The 19,562-nt window shown below is 46.6% G+C and overlaps 1 protein-coding gene and 1 pseudogene across 5 annotated transcripts in view; one reads left to right on the top strand and one right to left on the bottom strand.

The window, feature by feature from the left end:
* LOC149361973 (uncharacterized) overlaps positions 1-19,562 on the bottom strand; it is a 233,440-nt gene that overhangs the window by 113,332 nt on the left and 100,546 nt on the right. Inside the window, exon 3 of one of the 5 annotated variants that reach the window (XR_016288977.1) lies at positions 16,892-17,982. The exons of the other annotated variants lie outside the window; for them this stretch is intronic. The gene's annotated coding sequence lies outside the window, so the exon portion shown is untranslated. Of the gene's footprint in view, positions 1-16,891; positions 17,983-19,562 lie in introns of those variants that run through there. 5 annotated transcript variants of the gene reach the window in all.
* Positions 210-19,251, top strand: LOC149361979 (uncharacterized; annotated as a pseudogene).

Below are 19,562 nucleotides of genomic sequence, written 5' to 3'. Positions count from 1 at the left end.
GAGTCACCCACCAAATGCTCTGGAAGCTGAATCCTGGCGGAACATGGGGAGAACTTGCATGGAGTAGCTGACGGCTGCAGTGGCATCGCCTGTTCTGCCAACGGCCCGCAATCTTCTCTGTTCAATGAATTCGTTTATTTTTTTTGCTACAAGGTCGAGATATCAGCATACGCACATTGCTGTGCTAAATGTGTTCTGGAAAAGCCGCAATGCCTTGCTGCTGTGCGGTTGGGTGCCGAAAACGGACAAAAGACGGCAAGAAATTGTTTTGCATCCCGCATGGGATGCATAGTCGTATAGCCGGGCAACTGCCCGGCTATACGACACATTCGTACCCACTTATGTGAAAGGCCGTACAAATGCTACCTGTGTCCCATGTTCGCAGCACAGAGGTACGAGAAAAAGGTTACAAGTGTAAGAAATTGTTTTGCATTGCGCATGGGATGCATAGTCGTATAGCCGGGCAGTTGCCCGGCTATACGACACATTCGTACCTACATATGTGAAAGGCCATTTAAATGCTACCTGTGTCCCATGTTCGCAGCACAGAGGTATGAGAAAAAGGTTACAAGTGTAAGAAATTGTTTTGAATCCCGCATGGGATGCATAGTCGTATAGCCGGGCAGTTGCCCGGCTATACGACACATTCGTACCCACATATGTGAAAGGCCATATAAATGCTACCTGTGTCCCATGTTCGCAGCACAGAGGTATGAGAAAAAGGTTAGAAGTGTAAGAAATTGTTTTGCATCCCGCATGGGATGCATAGTCGTATAGCCGGGCAACTGCCCGGCTATACGACACATTTGTACCCACATATGTGAAAGGCCACCTGTGTCCCATGTTCGCAGCACAGAGGTACGAGAAAAAGGTTACAAGTGTAAGAAATTGTTTTGCATCCCGCATGGGATGCAACTGCCCGGCTATACGACACATTCGTACCCACATATGTGAAAGGCCCTTTAAATGCTACCTGTGTCCCATGTTCGCAGCACAGAGGTACGAGAAAAAGGTTACAAGTGTAAGAAATTGTTTTGCATCCCGCATGGGATGCATAGTCGTATAGCTGGGCAACTGCCCGGCTATACGACACATTCGTACCCACATATGTGAAAGACCGTACAAATGCTACCTGTGTCCCATGTTCGCAGCACAGAGGTACGAGAAAAAGGTTACAAGTGTAAGAAATTGTTTTGCATCCCGCATGGGATGCATAGTCGTATAGCCGGGCAGTTGCCCGGCTATACGACACATTCGTACCCACATATGTGAAAGGCCACATAAATGCTACCTGTGTCCCATGTTCGCAGCACAGAGGTATGAGAAAAAGGTTAGAAGTGTAAGAAATTGTTTTGCATCCCGCATGGGATGCATAGTCGTATAGCCGGGCAACTGCCCGGCTATACGACACATTCGTACCCACATATGTGAAAGGCCACATAAATGCTACCTGTGTCCCATGTTCGCAGCACAGAGGTATGAGAAAAAGGTTAGAAGTGTAAGAAATTGTTTTGCATCCCGCATGGGATGCATAGTCGTATAGCCGGGCAGTTGCCCGGCTATACGACACATTCGTACCCACATATGTGAAAGGCCATTTAAATGCTACCTGTGTCCCATGTTCGCAGCACAGAGGTATGAGAAAAAGGTTACAAGTGTAAGAAATTGTTTTGCATCCCGCATGGGATGCATAGTCACATAGCCGGGCAGTTGCCCGGCTATACGACACATTTGTACCCACATATGTGAAAGGCCACCTGTGTCCCATGTTCGCAGCACAGAGGTACGAGAAAAAGGTTACAAGTGTAAGAAATTGTTTTGCATCCCGCATGGGATGCATAGTCGTATAGCTGGGCAACTGCCCGGCTATACGACACATTCGTACCCACATATGTGAAAGGCCCTTTAAATGCTACCTGTGTCCCATGTTCGCAGCACAGAGGTACGAGAAAAAGGTTACAAGTGTAAGAAATTGTTTTGCATCCCGCATGGGATGCATAGTCGTATAGCTGGGCAACTGCCCGGCTATACGACACATTCGTACCCACAGATGCGAAAGGCCGTACAAATGCTACCTGTGTCCCATGTTCGCAGCACAGAGGTACGAGAAAAAGGTTACAAGTGTAAGAAATTGTTTTGCATCCCGCATGGGATGCATAGTCGTATAGCTGGGCAACTGCCTGGCTATACGACACATTCGTACCCACATATGTGAAAGACCGTACAAATGCTACCTGTGTCCCATGTTCGCAGCACAGAGGTACGAGAAAAAGGTTACAAGTGTAAGAAATTGTTTTGCATCCCGCATGGGATGCATAGTCGTATAGCCGGGCAGTTGCCCGGCTATACGACACATTTGTACCCACATATGTGAAAGGCCACCTGTGTCCCATGTTCGCAGCACAGAGGTACGAGAAAAAGGTTACAAGTGTAAGAAATTGTTTTGCATCCCACATGGGATGCATAGTCGTATAGCCGGGCAACTGCCCCGCTATACGACACATTCGTACCCACTTATGTGAAAGGCCGTACAAATGCTACCTGTGTCCCATGTTCGCAGCACAGAGGTAGGAGAAAAAGGTTACAAGTGTAAGAAATTGTTTTGCATCCCGCATGGGATGCATAGTCGTATAGCTGGGCAACTGCCCGGCTATACGACACATTCGTACCCACATATGCGAAAGGCCGTACAAATGCTACCTGTGTCCCATGTTCGCAGCACATTGGTACGAGAAAAAGGTTACAAGTGTAAGAAATTGTTTTGCATCCCGCATGGGATGCATAGTCGTATAGCTGGGCAACTGCCTGGCTATACGACACATTCGTACCCACATATGTGAAAGACCGTACAAATGCTACCTGTGTCCCATGTTCGCAGCACAGAGGTATGACGAAAAGGTTACAAGTGTAAGAAATTGTTTTGCATCCCGCATGGGATGCATAGTCGTATAGCCGGGCAACTGCCCGGCTATACGACACATTCGTACCCACATATGTGAAAGGCCGTACAAATAGTACCTGTGTCCCATGTTCGCAGCACAGAGGTACGAGAAAAAGGTTACAAGTGTAAGAAATTGTTTTGCATCCCGCATGGGATGCATAGTCGTATAGCTGGGCAACTGCCCGGCTATACGACACATTCGTACCCACAGATGCGAAAGGCCGTACAAATGCTACCTGTGTCCCATGTTCGCAGCACAGAGGTACGAAAACGGTTACAAGTGTAAGAAATTGTTTTGCATCCCGCAGGGGATGCATAGTCGTATAGCCGGGCAACTGCCCGGCTATACGACACATTCGTACCCACATATGTGAAAGGCCATTTAAATGCTACCTGTGTCCCATGTTCGCAGCACAGAGGTATGAGAAAAAGGTTACAAGTGTAAGAAATTGTTTTGCATCCCGCATGGGATGCATAGTCGTATAGCCGGGCAACTGCCCGGCTATACGACACATTTGTACCCACATATGTGTTGTGTTTAATGGCGCATAAGCGGCTAAGGCTATCATGCGCCAAGAACAAGGTTTAGTAAAATTGGCTCGAGCAAAGTTTGAAGACAAAGTGTATAAAAACGGTGGGTACCCACATATGTGAAAGGCCACCGGTGTCCCATGTTCGCAGCACAGAGGTACGAGAAAAAGGTTACAAGTGTAAGAAATTGTTTTGCATCCCGCATGGGATGCATAGTCGTATAGCCGGGCAACTGCCCGGCTATACGACACATTCGTACCCACATATGTGAAAGGCCCTTTAAATGCTACCTGTGTCCCATGTTCGCAGCACAGAGGTACGAGAAAGAGGTTACAAGTGTAAGAAATTGTTTTGCATCCCGCATGGGATGCATAGTCGTATAGCCGGGCAGTTGCCCGGCTATACGACACATTCGTACCCACATATGTGAAAGGCCATTTAAATGCTACCTGTGTCCCATGTTCGCAGCACAGAGGTATGAGAAAAAGGTTACAAGTGTAAGAAATTGTTTTGCATCCCGCATGGGATGCATAGTCGTATAGCCGGGCAGTTGCCCGGCTATACGACACATTCGTACCCACATATGTGAAAGGCCACATAAATGCTACCTGTGTCCCATGTTCGCAGCACAGAGGTATGAGAAAAAGGTTAGAAGTGTAAGAAATTGTTTTGCATCCCGCATGGGATGCATAGTCGTATAGCCGGGCAGTTGCCCGGCTATACGACACATTTGTACCCACATATGTGAAAGGCCATTTAAATGCTACCTGTGTCCCATGTTCGCAGCACAGAGGTATGAGAAAAAGGTTACAAGTGTAAGAAATTGTTTTGCATCCCGCATGGGATGCATAGTCGTATAGCCGGGCAACTGCCCGGCTATACGACACATTCGTACCCACATATGTGAAAGGCCACATAAATGCTACCTGTGTCCCATGTTCGCAGCACAGAGGTATGAGAAAAAGGTTACAAGTGTAAGAAATTGTTTTGCATCCCGCATGGGATGCATAGTCAAATAGCCGGGCAGTTGCCCGGCTATACGACACATTTGTACCCACATATGTGAAAGGCCACCTGTGTCCCATGTTCGCAGCACAGAGGTACGAGAAAAAGGTTACAAGTGTAAGAAATTGTGTTGCATCCCGCATGGGATGCATAGTCGTATAGCCGGGCAACTGCCCGGCTATACGACACATTCGTACCCACATATGTGAAAGGCCCTTTAAATGCTACCTGTGTCCCATGTTCGCAGCACAGAGGTACGAGAAAAAGGTTACAAGTGTAAGAAATTGTTTTGCATCCCGCATGGGATGCATAGTCGTATAGCTGGGCAACTGCCCGGCTATACGACACATTCGTACCCACAGATGCGAAAGGCCGTACAAATGCTACCTGTGTCCCATGTTCGCAGCACAGAGGTACGAGAAAAAGGTTACAAGTGTAAGAAATTGTTTTGCATCCCGCATGGGATGCATAGTCGTATAGCTGGGCAACTGCCTGGCTATACGACACATTCGTACCCACATATGTGAAAGACCGTACAAATGCTACCTGTGTCCCATGTTCGCAGCACAGAGGTACGAGAAAAAGGTTACAAGTGTAAGAAATTGTTTTGCATCCCGCATGGGATGCATAGTCGTATAGCCGGGCAGTTGCCCGGCTATACGACACATTTGTACCCACATATGTGAAAGGCCATTTAAATGCTACCTGTGTCCCATGTTCGCAGCACAGAGGTATGAGAAAAAGGTTACAAGTGTAAGAAATTGTTTTGCATCCCGCATGGGATGCATAGTCGTATAGCCGGGCAACTGCCCGGCTATACGACACATTCGTACCCACATATGTGAAAGGCCACATAAATGCTACCTGTGTCCCATGTTCGCAGCACAGAGGTATGAGAAAAAGGTTAGAAGTGTAAGAAATTGTTTTGCATCCCGCATGGGATGCATAGTCGTATAGCCGGGCAGTTGCCCGGCTATACGACACATTCGTACCCACATATGTGAAAGGCCATTTAAATGCTACCTGTGTCCCATGTTCGCAGCACAGAGGTATGAGAAAAAGGTTACAAGTGTAAGCAATTGTTTTGCATCCCGCATGGGATGCATAGTCACATAGCCGGGCAGTTGCCCGGCTATACGACACATTTGTACCCACATATGTGAAAGGCCACCTGTGTCCCATGTTCGCAGCACAGAGGTACGAGAAAAAGGTTACAAGTGTAAGAAATTGTTTTGCATCCCGCATGGGATGCATAGTCGTATAGCCGGGCAACTGCCCGGCTATACGACACATTCGTACCCACATATGTGAAAGGCCCTTTAAATGCTACCTGTGTCCCATGTTCGCAGCACAGAGGTACGAGAAAAAGGTTACAAGTGTAAGAAATTGTTTTGCATCCCGCATGGGATGCATAGTCGTATAGCTGGGCAACTGCCCGGCTATACGACACATTCGTACCCACATATGTGAAAGACCGTACAAATGCTACCTGTGTCCCATGTTCGCAGCACAGAGGTACGAGAAAAAGGTTACAAGTGTAAGAAATTGTTTTGCATCCCGCATGGGATGCATAGTCGTATAGCTGGGCAACTGCCTGGCTATACGACACATTCGTACCCACAGATGCGAAAGGCCGTACAAATGCTACCTGTGTCCCATGTTCGCAGCACAGAGGTACGAGAAAAAGGTTACAAGTGTAAGAAATTGTTTTGCATCCCGCATGGGATGCATAGTCGTATAGCTGGGCAACTGCCCGGCTATACGACACATTCGTACCCACAGATGCGAAAGGCCGTACAAATGCTACCTGTGTCCCATGTTCGCAGCACAGAGGTACGAGAAAAAGGTTACAAGTGTAAGAAATTGTTTTGCATCCCGCATGGGATGCATAGTCGTATAGCTGGGCAACTGCCTGGCTATACGACACATTCGTACCCACATATGTGAAAGACCGTACAAATGCTACCTGTGTCCCATGTTCGCAGCACAGAGGTACGAGAAAAAGGTTACAAGTGTAAGAAATTGTTTTGCATCCCGCATGGGATGCATAGTCGTATAGCCGGGCAGTTGCCCGGCTATACGACACATTCGTACCCACATATGTGAAAGGCCACATAAATGCTACCTGTGTCCCATGTTCGCAGCACAGAGGTATGAGAAAAAGGTTAGAAGTGTAAGAAATTGTTTTGCATCCCGCATGGGATGCATAGTCGTATAGCCGGGCAGTTGCCCGGCTATACGACACATTTGTACCCACATATGTGAAAGGCCATTTAAATGCTACCTGTGTCCCATGTTCGCAGCACAGAGGTATGAGAAAAAGGTTACAAGTGTAAGAAATTGTTTTGCATCCCGCATGGGATGCATAGTCGTATAGCCGGGCAACTGCCCGGCTATACGACACATTCGTACCCACATATGTGAAAGGCCACATAAATGCTACCTGTGTCCCATGTTCGCAGCACAGAGGTACGAGAAAAAGGTTACAAGTGTAAGAAATTGTTTTGCATCCCGCATGGGATGCATAGTCGTATAGCCGGGCAACTGCCCGGCTATACGACACATTCGTACCCACATATGTGAAAGGCCGTTTAAATGCTACCTGTGTCCCATGTTCGCAGCACAGAGGTATGAGAAAAAGGTTACAAGTGTAAGAAATTGTTTTGCATCCCACATGGGATGCATAGTCGTATAGCCGGGCAACTGCCCGGTTATACGACACATTCGTACCCACATATGTGAAAGGCCGTACAAATGCTACCTGTGTCCCATGTTCGCAGCACAGAGGTATGAGAAAAAGGTTACAAGTGTAAGAAATTGTTTTGCATCCCGCATGGGATGCATAGTCACATAGCCGGGCAGTTGCCCGGCTATACGACACATTTGTACCCACATATGTGAAAGGCCACCTGTGTCCCATGTTCGCAGCACAGAGGTACGAGAAAAAGGTTACAAGTGTAAGAAATTGTTTTGCATCCCGCATGGGATGCAACTGCCCGGCTATACGACACATTCGTACCCACATATGTGAAAGGCCCTTTAAATGCTACCTGTGTCCCATGTTCGCAGCACAGAGGTACGAGAAAAAGGTTACAAGTGTAAGAAATTGTTTTGCATCCCGCATGGGATGCATAGTCGTATAGCTGGGCAACTGCCCGGCTATACGACACATTCGTACCCACATATGTGAAAGACCGTACAAATGCTACCTGTGTCCCATGTTCGCAGCACAGAGGTACGAGAAAAAGGTTACAAGTGTAAGAAATTGTTTTGCATCCCGCATGGGATGCATAGTCGTATAGCCGGGCAGTTGCCCGGCTATACGACACATTCGTACCCACATATGTGAAAGGCCACATAAATGCTACCTGTGTCCCATGTTCGCAGCACAGAGGTATGAGAAAAAGGTTAGAAGTGTAAGAAATTGTTTTGCATCCCGCATGGGATGCATAGTCGTATAGCCGGGCAACTGCCCGGCTATACGACACATTCGTACCCACATATGTGAAAGGCCACATAAATGCTACCTGTGTCCCATGTTCGCAGCACAGAGGTATGAGAAAAAGGTTAGAAGTGTAAGAAATTGTTTTGCATCCCGCATGGGATGCATAGTCGTATAGCCGGGCAGTTGCCCGGCTATACGACACATTCGTACCCACATATGTGAAAGGCCATTTAAATGCTACCTGTGTCCCATGTTCGCAGCACAGAGGTATGAGAAAAAGGTTACAAGTGTAAGAAATTGTTTTGCATCCCGCATGGGATGCATAGTCACATAGCCGGGCAGTTGCCCGGCTATACGACACATTTGTACCCACATATGTGAAAGGCCACCTGTGTCCCATGTTCGCAGCACAGAGGTACGAGAAAAAGGTTACAAGTGTAAGAAATTGTTTTGCATCCCGCATGGGATGCATAGTCGTATAGCTGGGCAACTGCCCGGCTATACGACACATTCGTACCCACATATGTGAAAGACCGTACAAATGCTACCTGTGTCCCATGTTCGCAGCACAGAGGTACGAGAAAAAGGTTACAAGAGTAAGAAATTGTTTTGCATCCCGCATGGGATGCATAGTCGTATAGCCGGGCAGTTGCCCGGCTATACGACACATTCGTACCCACATATGTGAAAGGCCACATAAATGCTACCTGTGTCCCATGTTCGCAGCACAGAGGTATGAGAAAAAGGTTAGAAGTGTAAGAAATTGTTTTGCATCCCGCATGGGATGCATAGTCGTATAGCCGGGCAACTGCCCGGCTATACGACACATTCGTACCCACATATGTGAAAGGCCACATAAATGCTACCTGTGTCCCATGTTCGCAGCACAGAGGTATGAGAAAAAGGTTAGAAGTGTAAGAAATTGTTTTGCATCCCGCATGGGATGCATAGTCGTATATCCGGGCAGTTGCCCGGCTATACGACACATTCGTACCCACATATGTGAAAGGCCATTTAAATGCTACCTGTGTCCCATGTTCGCAGCACAGAGGTATGAGAAAAAGGTTACAAGTGTAAGAAATTGTTTTGCATCCCGCATGGGATGCATAGTCACATAGCCGGGCAGTTGCCCGGCTATACGACACATTTGTACCCACATATGTGAAAGGCCACCTGTGTCCCATGTTCGCAGCACAGAGGTACGAGAAAAAGGTTACAAGTGTAAGAAATTGTTTTGCATCCCGCATGGGATGCATAGTCGTATAGCTGGGCAACTGCCCGGCTATACGACACATTCGTACCCACATATGTGAAAGGCCCTTTAAATGCTACCTGTGTCCCATGTTCGCAGCACAGAGGTACGAGAAAAAGGTTACAAGTGTAAGAAATTGTTTTGCATCCCGCATGGGATGCATAGTCGTATAGCTGGGCAACTGCCCGGCTATACGACACATTCGTACCCACAGATGCGAAAGGCCGTACAAATGCTACCTGTGTCCCATGTTCGCAGCACAGAGGTACGAGAAAAAGGTTACAAGTGTAAGAAATTGTTTTGCATCCCGCATGGGATGCATAGTCGTATAGCTGGGCAACTGCCTGGCTATACGACACATTCGTACCCACATATGTGAAAGACCGTACAAATGCTACCTGTGTCCCATGTTCGCAGCACAGAGGTACGAGAAAAAGGTTACAAGTGTAAGAAATTGTTTTGCATCCCGCATGGGATGCATAGTCGTATAGCCGGGCAGTTGCCCGGCTATACGACACATTTGTACCCACATATGTGAAAGGCCACCTGTGTCCCATGTTCGCAGCACAGAGGTACGAGAAAAAGGTTACAAGTGTAAGAAATTGTTTTGCATCCCACATGGGATGCATAGTCGTATAGCCGGGCAACTGCCCCGCTATACGACACATTCGTACCCACTTATGTGAAAGGCCGTACAAATGCTACCTGTGTCCCATGTTCGCAGCACAGAGGTAGGAGAAAAAGGTTACAAGTGTAAGAAATTGTTTTGCATCCCGCATGGGATGCATAGTCGTATAGCTGGGCAACTGCCCGGCTATACGACACATTCGTACCCACATATGCGAAAGGCCGTACAAATGCTACCTGTGTCCCATGTTCGCAGCACATTGGTACGAGAAAAAGGTTACAAGTGTAAGAAATTGTTTTGCATCCCGCATGGGATGCATAGTCGTATAGCTGGGCAACTGCCTGGCTATACGACACATTCGTACCCACATATGTGAAAGACCGTACAAATGCTACCTGTGTCCCATGTTCGCAGCACAGAGGTATGACGAAAAGGTTACAAGTGTAAGAAATTGTTTTGCATCCCGCATGGGATGCATAGTCGTATAGCCGGGCAACTGCCCGGCTATACGACACATTCGTACCCACATATGTGAAAGGCCGTACAAATAGTACCTGTGTCCCATGTTCGCAGCACAGAGGTACGAGAAAAAGGTTACAAGTGTAAGAAATTGTTTTGCATCCCGCATGGGATGCATAGTCGTATAGCTGGGCAACTGCCCGGCTATACGACACATTCGTACCCACAGATGCGAAAGGCCGTACAAATGCTACCTGTGTCCCATGTTCGCAGCACAGAGGTACGAAAACGGTTACAAGTGTAAGAAATTGTTTTGCATCCCGCAGGGGATGCATAGTCGTATAGCCGGGCAACTGCCCGGCTATACGACACATTCGTACCCACATATGTGAAAGGCCCTTTAAATGCTACCTGTGTCCCATGTTCGCAGCACAGAGGTACGAGAAAGAGGTTACAAGTGTAAGAAATTGTTTTGCATCCCGCATGGGATGCATAGTCGTATAGCTGGGCAACTGCCCGGCTATACGACACATTCGTACCCACATGTGAAAGGCCGTACAAATACTACCTGTGTCCCATGTTCGCAGCACAGAGGTACGAAAACGGTTACAAGTGTAAGAAATTGTTTTGCATCCCGCAGGGGATGCATAGTCGTATAGCCGGGCAGTTGCCCGGCTATACGACACATTTGTACCCACATATGTGAAAGGCCATTTAAATGCTACCTGTGTCCCATGTTCGCAGCACAGAGGTATGAGAAAAAGGTTACAAGTGTAAGAAATTGTTTTGCATCCCGCATGGGATGCATAGTCGTATAGCCGGGCAACTGCCCGGCTATACGACACATTCGTACCCACATATGTGAAAGGCCACATAAATGCTACCTGTGTCCCATGTTGGCAGCACAGAGGTATGAGAAAAAGGTTAGAAGTGTAAGAAATTGTTTTGCATCCCGCATGGGATGCATAGTCGTATAGCCGGGCAGTTGCCCGGCTATACGACACATTCGTACCCACATATGTGAAAGGCCACATAAATGCTACCTGTGTCCCATGTTCGCAGCACAGAGGTATGAGAAAAAGGTTAGAAGTGTAAGAAATTGTTTTGCATCCCGCATGGGATGCATAGTCGTATAGCCGGGCAACTGCCCGGCTATACGACACATTCGTACCCACATATGTGAAAGGCCACATAAATGCTACCTGTGTCCCATGTTCGCAGCACAGAGGTATGAGAAAAAGGTTAGAAGTGTAAGAAATTGTTTTGCATCCCGCATGGGATGCATAGTCGTATAGCCGGGCAGTTGCCCGGCTATACGACACATTTGTACCCACATATGTGAAAGGCCATTTAAATGCTACCTGTGTCCCATGTTCGCAGCACAGAGGTACGAAAACGGTTACAAGTGTAAGAAATTGTTTTGCATCCCGCAGGGGATGCATAGTCGTATAGCCGGGCAACTGCCCGGCTATACGACACATTCGTACCCACATATGTGAAAGGCCATTTAAATGCTACCTGTGTCCCATGTTCGCAGCACAGAGGTATGAGAAAAAGGTTACAAGTGTAAGAAATTGTTTTGCATCCCGCATGGGATGCATAGTCGTATAGCCGGGCAGTTGCCCGGCTATACGACACATTCGTACCCACATATGTGAAAGGCCACATAAATGCTACCTGTGTCCCATGTTCGCAGCACAGAGGTATGAGAAAAAGGTTAGAAGTGTAAGAAATTGTTTTGCATCCCGCATGGGATGCATAGTCGTATAGCCGGGCAGTTGCCCGGCTATACGACACATTTGTACCCACATATGTGAAAGGCCATTTAAATGCTACCTGTGTCCCATGTTCGCAGCACAGAGGTATGAGAAAAAGGTTACAAGTGTAAGAAATTGTTTTGCATCCCGCATGGGATGCATAGTCGTATAGCCGGGCAACTGCCCGGCTATACGACACATTCGTACCCACATATGTGAAAGGCCACATAAATGCTACCTGTGTCCCATGTTCGCAGCACAGAGGTATGAGAAAAAGGTTACAAGTGTAAGAAATTGTTTTGCATCCCGCATGGGATGCATAGTCAAATAGCCGGGCAGTTGCCCGGCTATACGACACATTTGTACCCACATATGTGAAAGGCCACCTGTGTCCCATGTTCGCAGCACAGAGGTACGAGAAAAAGGTTACAAGTGTAAGAAATTGTTTTGCATCCCGCATGGGATGCATAGTCGTATAGCCGGGCAACTGCCCGGCTATACGACACATTCGTACCCACATATGTGAAAGGCCCTTTAAATGCTACCTGTGTCCCATGTTCGCAGCACAGAGGTACGAGAAAAAGGTTACAAGTGTAAGAAATTGTTTTGCATCCCGCATGGGATGCATAGTCGTATAGCTGGGCAACTGCCCGGCTATACGACACATTCGTACCCACAGATGCGAAAGGCCGTACAAATGCTACCTGTGTCCCATGTTCGCAGCACAGAGGTACGAGAAAAAGGTTACAAGTGTAAGAAATTGTTTTGCATCCCGCATGGGATGCATAGTCGTATAGCTGGGCAACTGCCTGGCTATACGACACATTCGTACCCACATATGTGAAAGACCGTACAAATGCTACCTGTGTCCCATGTTCGCAGCACAGAGGTACGAGAAAAAGGTTACAAGTGTAAGAAATTGTTTTGCATCCCGCATGGGATGCATAGTCGTATAGCCGGGCAGTTGCCCGGCTATACGACACATTTGTACCCACATATGTGAAAGGCCATTTAAATGCTACCTGTGTCCCATGTTCGCAGCACAGAGGTATGAGAAAAAGGTTACAAGTGTAAGAAATTGTTTTGCATCCCGCATGGGATGCATAGTCGTATAGCCGGGCAACTGCCCGGCTATACGACACATTCGTACCCACATATGTGAAAGGCCACATAAATGCTACCTGTGTCCCATGTTCGCAGCACAGAGGTATGAGAAAAAGGTTAGAAGTGTAAGAAATTGTTTTGCATCCCGCATGGGATGCATAGTCGTATAGCCGGGCAGTTGCCCGGCTATACGACACATTCGTACCCACATATGTGAAAGGCCATTTAAATGCTACCTGTGTCCCATGTTCGCAGCACAGAGGTATGAGAAAAAGGTTACAAGTGTAAGAAATTGTTTTGCATCCCGCATGGGATGCATAGTCACATAGCCGGGCAGTTGCCCGGCTATACGACACATTTGTACCCACATATGTGAAAGGCCACCTGTGTCCCATGTTCGCAGCACAGAGGTACGAGAAAAAGGTTACAAGTGTAAGAAATTGTTTTGCATCCCGCATGGGATGCATAGTCGTATAGCCGGGCAACTGCCCGGCTATACGACACATTCGTACCCACATATGTGAAAGGCCCTTTAAATGCTACCTGTGTCCCATGTTCGCAGCACAGAGGTACGAGAAAAAGGTTACAAGTGTAAGAAATTGTTTTGCATCCCGCATGGGATGCATAGTCGTATAGCTGGGCAACTGCCCGGCTATACGACACATTCGTACCCACATATGTGAAAGACCGTACAAATGCTACCTGTGTCCCATGTTCGCAGCACAGAGGTACGAGAAAAAGGTTACAAGTGTAAGAAATTGTTTTGCATCCCGCATGGGATGCATAGTCGTATAGCTGGGCAACTGCCTGGCTATACGACACATTCGTACCCACAGATGCGAAAGGCCGTACAAATGCTACCTGTGTCCCATGTTCGCAGCACAGAGGTACGAGAAAAAGGTTACAAGTGTAAGAAATTGTTTTGCATCCCGCATGGGATGCATAGTCGTATAGCTGGGCAACTGCCCGGCTATACGACACATTCGTACCCACAGATGCGAAAGGCCGTACAAATGCTACCTGTGTCCCATGTTCGCAGCACAGAGGTACGAGAAAAAGGTTACAAGTGTAAGAAATTGTTTTGCATCCCGCATGGGATGCATAGTCGTATAGCTGGGCAACTGCCTGGCTATACGACACATTCGTACCCACATATGTGAAAGACCGTACAAATGCTACCTGTGTCCCATGTTCGCAGCACAGAGGTACGAGAAAAAGGTTACAAGTGTAAGAAATTGTTTTGCATCCCGCATGGGATGCATAGTCGTATAGCCGGGCAGTTGCCCGGCTATACGACACATTCGTACCCACATATGTGAAAGGCCACATAAATGCTACCTGTGTCCCATGTTCGCAGCACAGAGGTATGAGAAAAAGGTTAGAAGTGTAAGAAATTGTTTTGCATCCCGCATGGGATGCATAGTCGTATAGCCGGGCAGTTGCCCGGCTATACGACACATTTGTACCCACATATGTGAAAGGCCATTTAAATGCTACCTGTGTCCCATGTTCGCAGCACAGAGGTATGAGAAAAAGGTTACAAGTGTAAGAAATTGTTTTGCATCCCGCATGGGATGCATAGTCGTATAGCCGGGCAACTGCCCGGCTATACGACACATTCGTACCCACATATGTGAAAGGCCACATAAATGCTACCTGTGTCCCATGTTCGCAGCACAGAGGTACGAGAAAAAGGTTACAAGTGTAAGAAATTGTTTTGCATCCCGCATGGGATGCATAGTCGTATAGCCGGGCAACTGCCCGGCTATACGACACATTCGTACCCACATATGTGAAAGGCCGTTTAAATGCTACCTGTGTCCCATGTTCGCAGCACAGAGGTATGAGAAAAAGGTTACAAGTGTAAGAAATTGTTTTGCATCCCACATGGGATGCATAGTCGTATAGCCGGGCAACTGCCCGGTTATACGACACATTCGTACCCACATATGTGAAAGGCCGTACAAATGCTACCTGTGTCCCATGTTCGCAGCACAGAGGTATGAGAAAAAGGTTACAAGTGTAAGAAATTGTTTTGCATCCCGCATGGGATGCATAGTCACATAGCCGGGCAGTTGCCCGGCTATACGACACATTTGTACCCACATATGTGAAAGGCCGCCTGTGTCCCATGTTCGCAGCACAGAGGTACGAGAAAAAGGTTACAAGTGTAAGAAATTGTTTTGCATCCCGCATGGGATGCATAGTCGTATAGCCGGGCAACTGCCCGGCTATACGACACATTCGTACCCACATATGTGAAAGGCCCTTTAAATGCTACCTGTGTCCCATGTTCGCAGCACAGAGGTACGAGAAAAAGGTTACAAGTGTAAGAAATTGTTTTGCATCCCGCATGGGATGCATAGTCGTATAGCTGGGCAACTGCCCGGCTATACGACACATTCGTACCCACAGATGCGAAAGGCCGTACAAATGCTACCTGTGTCCCATGTTCGCAGCACAGAGGTACGAGAAAAAGGTTACAAGTGTAAGAAATTGTTTTGCATCCCGCATGGGATGCATAGTCGTATAGCTGGGCAACTGCCTGGCTATACGACACATTCGTACCCACATATGTGAAAGACCGTACAAATGCTACCTGTGTCCCATGTTCGCAGCACAGAGGTACGAGAAAAAGGTTACAAGTGTAAGAAATTGTTTTGCATCCCGCATGGGATGCATAGTCGTATAGCCGGGCAGTTGCCCGGCTATACGACACATTTGTACCCACATATGTGAAAGGCCACCTGTGTCCCATGTTCGCAGCACAGAGGTACGAGAAAAAGGTTACAAGTGTAAGAAATTGTTTTGCATCCCACATGGGATGCATAGTCGTATAGCCGGGCAGTTGCCCGGCTATACGACACATTTGTACCCACATATGTGAAAGGCCACCTGTGTCCCATGTTCGCAGCACAGAGGTACGAGAAAAAGGTTACAAGTGTAAGAAATTGTTTTGCATCCCGCATGGGATGCATAGTCGGATAGCTGGGCAACTGCCTGGCTATACGACACATTCGTACCCACATATGTGAAAGACCGTACAAATGCTACCTGTGTCCCATGTTCGCAGCACAGAGGTACGAGAAAAAGGTTACAAGTGTGTGTGCCGAGCTGCGAATATTATGAGCGCATGCATGAATGTTGAGGACCAAAGTCCGGTAGCTCTTGCAGTCTGATATAGCCTGCAATTAAAGCCTTACGGGGGTGTGTAAAGTCACTAACAAATGAAATATATGAATTGCGTTACTTGAAATACCTCAAAAATTTCAGCATTCATTTCCACTTTCGGACTTTTTTGGCAGGTATGTTTGTGTGCTCACTGTTAAACATGCGCATTAAAAATCTAAGCAAAATGGCGCTCAACTTCTATGGTTAAGCCATTTCGAATTGATTGCGCTAGCACTGTAGAGGGGTTTTGAATTTTGGCTCGCATGAGATCGTGACGGAATGCTCTCGTCTTTGGACTGAGTCGAGCACAGGTGAAAGTTGAGGAAGATGTTGTCTCGAGCAGAGCCAGAAGGGCTTACAGTTTAACTTGTGCGCTCTGTGCAGGGATATGAAATACTCATCTGGCCAAAATCCGTGAGTGGGATGCTACTGCTAGCAAACTAAGAACTCTTCTTCAATTCTGCTACAGGACCAATTCACAGAAGATCAATTCGAGCCGATTATTTTAAAGAATGCCGGCAAAAAAAAGCTAAAGCCATTTGCGGCGCCAAGCATCTTTTTGCACCAACCAGCCGCAAAGTTCAGAAAGCCACCCCCCCCCCCCCCCCGAAAAAAAGTAAGAGAGGATAGTGCTGGTATGTACATGTGTTCATTGGGTCAAATTTTTTAATAGAATTCATAGGCTTAAAGCCAAACTCATTATGCTAAACTATTCTTCAGTTATCACGTTTCATGAATTTCATGTATCCTGCGCAGTCACCCCCATAGTCAAGCCAAACATACAGGTGGACACCAGATCTCGACCTGTGGACACTGAAAATGGTAAGCTCTCTCACATGTACTCTCACAATTTTCCCAGTTTGTATTTTTGTCGTCATGCTCTTCTCGTGTTCACGTGCAGACGAAACATGTTGTATAGGCAGCACAAATATGGGTAAGTTTTATATTCTGTACTCAATTTTTTTTCTCACCCAGTGCAACCTGCGAACTTGCATGTTTCATTACCTGTATTCACAGCCCATCCAAGCACAGGGGCTGAAAGTGAGCGTGGGCCAAAGCATTTGACATCCTGCATGTATTTTTTTCATATGAAATATTAATGCTCCTCTGCAATGCGTGTTGTCATATTGCTATGTTCTGCTCACAGATGCTCTTGACATGCAACCGGACACAGAGATGAATATAACTTTCCCACAAGAAAGTATGGAAGCTGGTGAGTTAAATAGTCTTCGATTTTTGCGGTGTTTTGTCATCCAGTGCTTTTTGCATACTCACATGCGCAAGGCGACAAAAGCTTTCATTTTTTTTCCTGTGGCAAGTTGTTATCCTGCAGTCAAGATTACTTGCTTATGTAGTCATCAATCCATTTCCACAACCCTGATTGTCAGACATAAGTGCAAAGTGAGGGCAAATAAACTATGTGAAGAGTATGGCGCGAAAATGACATTCATACATATTGCAACTGCCTGTCCACTATGCTTTTATGTTCATTCTTTTCTTTCATTAAGTTCATTCACTGTCAGCAACATATTATTTAAAATGCTGTCTACAAATGCTCTGCATCAAATTTTTGTTCGCTCTTACAGCCCATACAACAAGCCCTGCAAAAAAAGAATATCACAACTTGAAGCTGAACTCCACGCAACATGACGAAGGCTTCGACTTGCTCAGAAGTGGCGGTTGCAGGCACTGAAAGCAAATAAGCATCTCGTTGCTGGCCTGACTAATACCTGTGCCACACGGACAGATTTAATGCCATTAAGTGCTTACTGCCTTCGTTAATGGCATTCGTGCGGTGCCACACGCTTAAATTTAATGGCATTAGCCTTACTGCCATTCACGACCTACTGAGTTCGCCACAACTCATTCACCCGTGCAATGTGTACTCTCGTTCCCATTCCACACGCAGAAAAGCATGCAGCTTTGTCAGTTACAACTGCCTAGCCCACTATAAAATGGTTAATTCTTAACTTTCAGCCAGATGAGGCACTTAAACCACATTTTTGATGCGAAGAGCGCCATTTTAACCAGCCTTATTGACTGGTACTCTCGACTTATGTGCTGACATGTGAGTTTATGGCTACTTTTTCGACTTGTAAAGCAGGAACAGCCGTATTTTCTGGAAAATCGTTTTTACATTAATTTGAACATCATTCCCGATATATTCTGCTCATTAGGAATGTTTATATTAAGATGAAACTTTTGACTACCTTGCAAGCGTTATCGTCACTTTCGATAATGGCATTAAAAGTGGACATGTAGCACCAACTCCGAAAATAATGGCATTAACAAACTTAAGGCCTTAAGCATTTACTGCCATTTCTTGTGCGCGTGTGGCACAGGTATAAGTATTTGAATGAAGACCAGGTTAAATGTCTAAAACTGGCAGCAATGAAGAGAACATGATGGATGAAGAAGACCATTATAAAAAGCATTGAAAGTGAGACTTTCCTGCGGAGCACGAGGCTATGACATGGTCAGAGAGCTTGGCTAATCTCTGCCAACAGAACGCACCCTAAATTGTCACCTGGAAGGATACAAATTTGCACCAGGTTTGCTGCAGGAGATCATGGAGTCACTTGCACTTAAGGTAAAGTAAATAGGCACATGCTCATGACCACTGGCCTATGTCGTTATTACAGTAGTCTGTTTACACTGACTAAACCTTTCCTCTTCACAGGTCAGCCTCATGTCACCTGAAGAGCGACACGCCATTTTAATGCTTGATGAAATGCAGCGTACACCGGGCTTGGTGTACAGCCCATCTTTAGGTAGAGTGCTTGGAGCCCCCACTATCCCACTTGCAAATGGAACACTGCCACTTGAATGCCTAGCTACTCATGGACTGGTGTTTATGATCGGAGGTATCACAACCCGCTGGAAGCAAACAGTTCCTTACCACTTTACTGGGAATTCATTTCATACCAAAACAGTGAAGGACAATCAGTGACATCATAAAAGCATGTAAGGAAATTTCTACAAAAGTGGATGTCATAGTCACAGACATGGGCGGTGGAAACCAGGCCATTTGGAAGCTATTCGGTGTAGTTGTAGGCAAACACAGCAAGCCTAAAACCTCGTGTCCCCACCCATGTGATACATCTAGTTAGTTAGTTAGTTATATTGATTTTAATGGCGCAAAAGCAACTGAGGCTATGATGCGCCAAACACAAGGTTATAGTTTGTTAAAGGTGAAGCTTTTAATACTTAGAGTTTGTTTAAAACGTTGGCTTCCTTGAGAAACCTAAAAATACATGAAATGTCAACCA

This window comes from Amblyomma mixtum, chromosome 2 (assembly GCF_055824585.1).
Source record: "Amblyomma mixtum isolate Tamu chromosome 2, ASM5582458v1, whole genome shotgun sequence".
In the NCBI taxonomy this organism is placed as follows: Eukaryota; Metazoa; Arthropoda; class Arachnida; order Ixodida; family Ixodidae; genus Amblyomma; species Amblyomma mixtum.
Note: the sequence above shows the minus strand (reverse complement) of the source record. Positions and strands in the feature narration are given on the sequence as shown.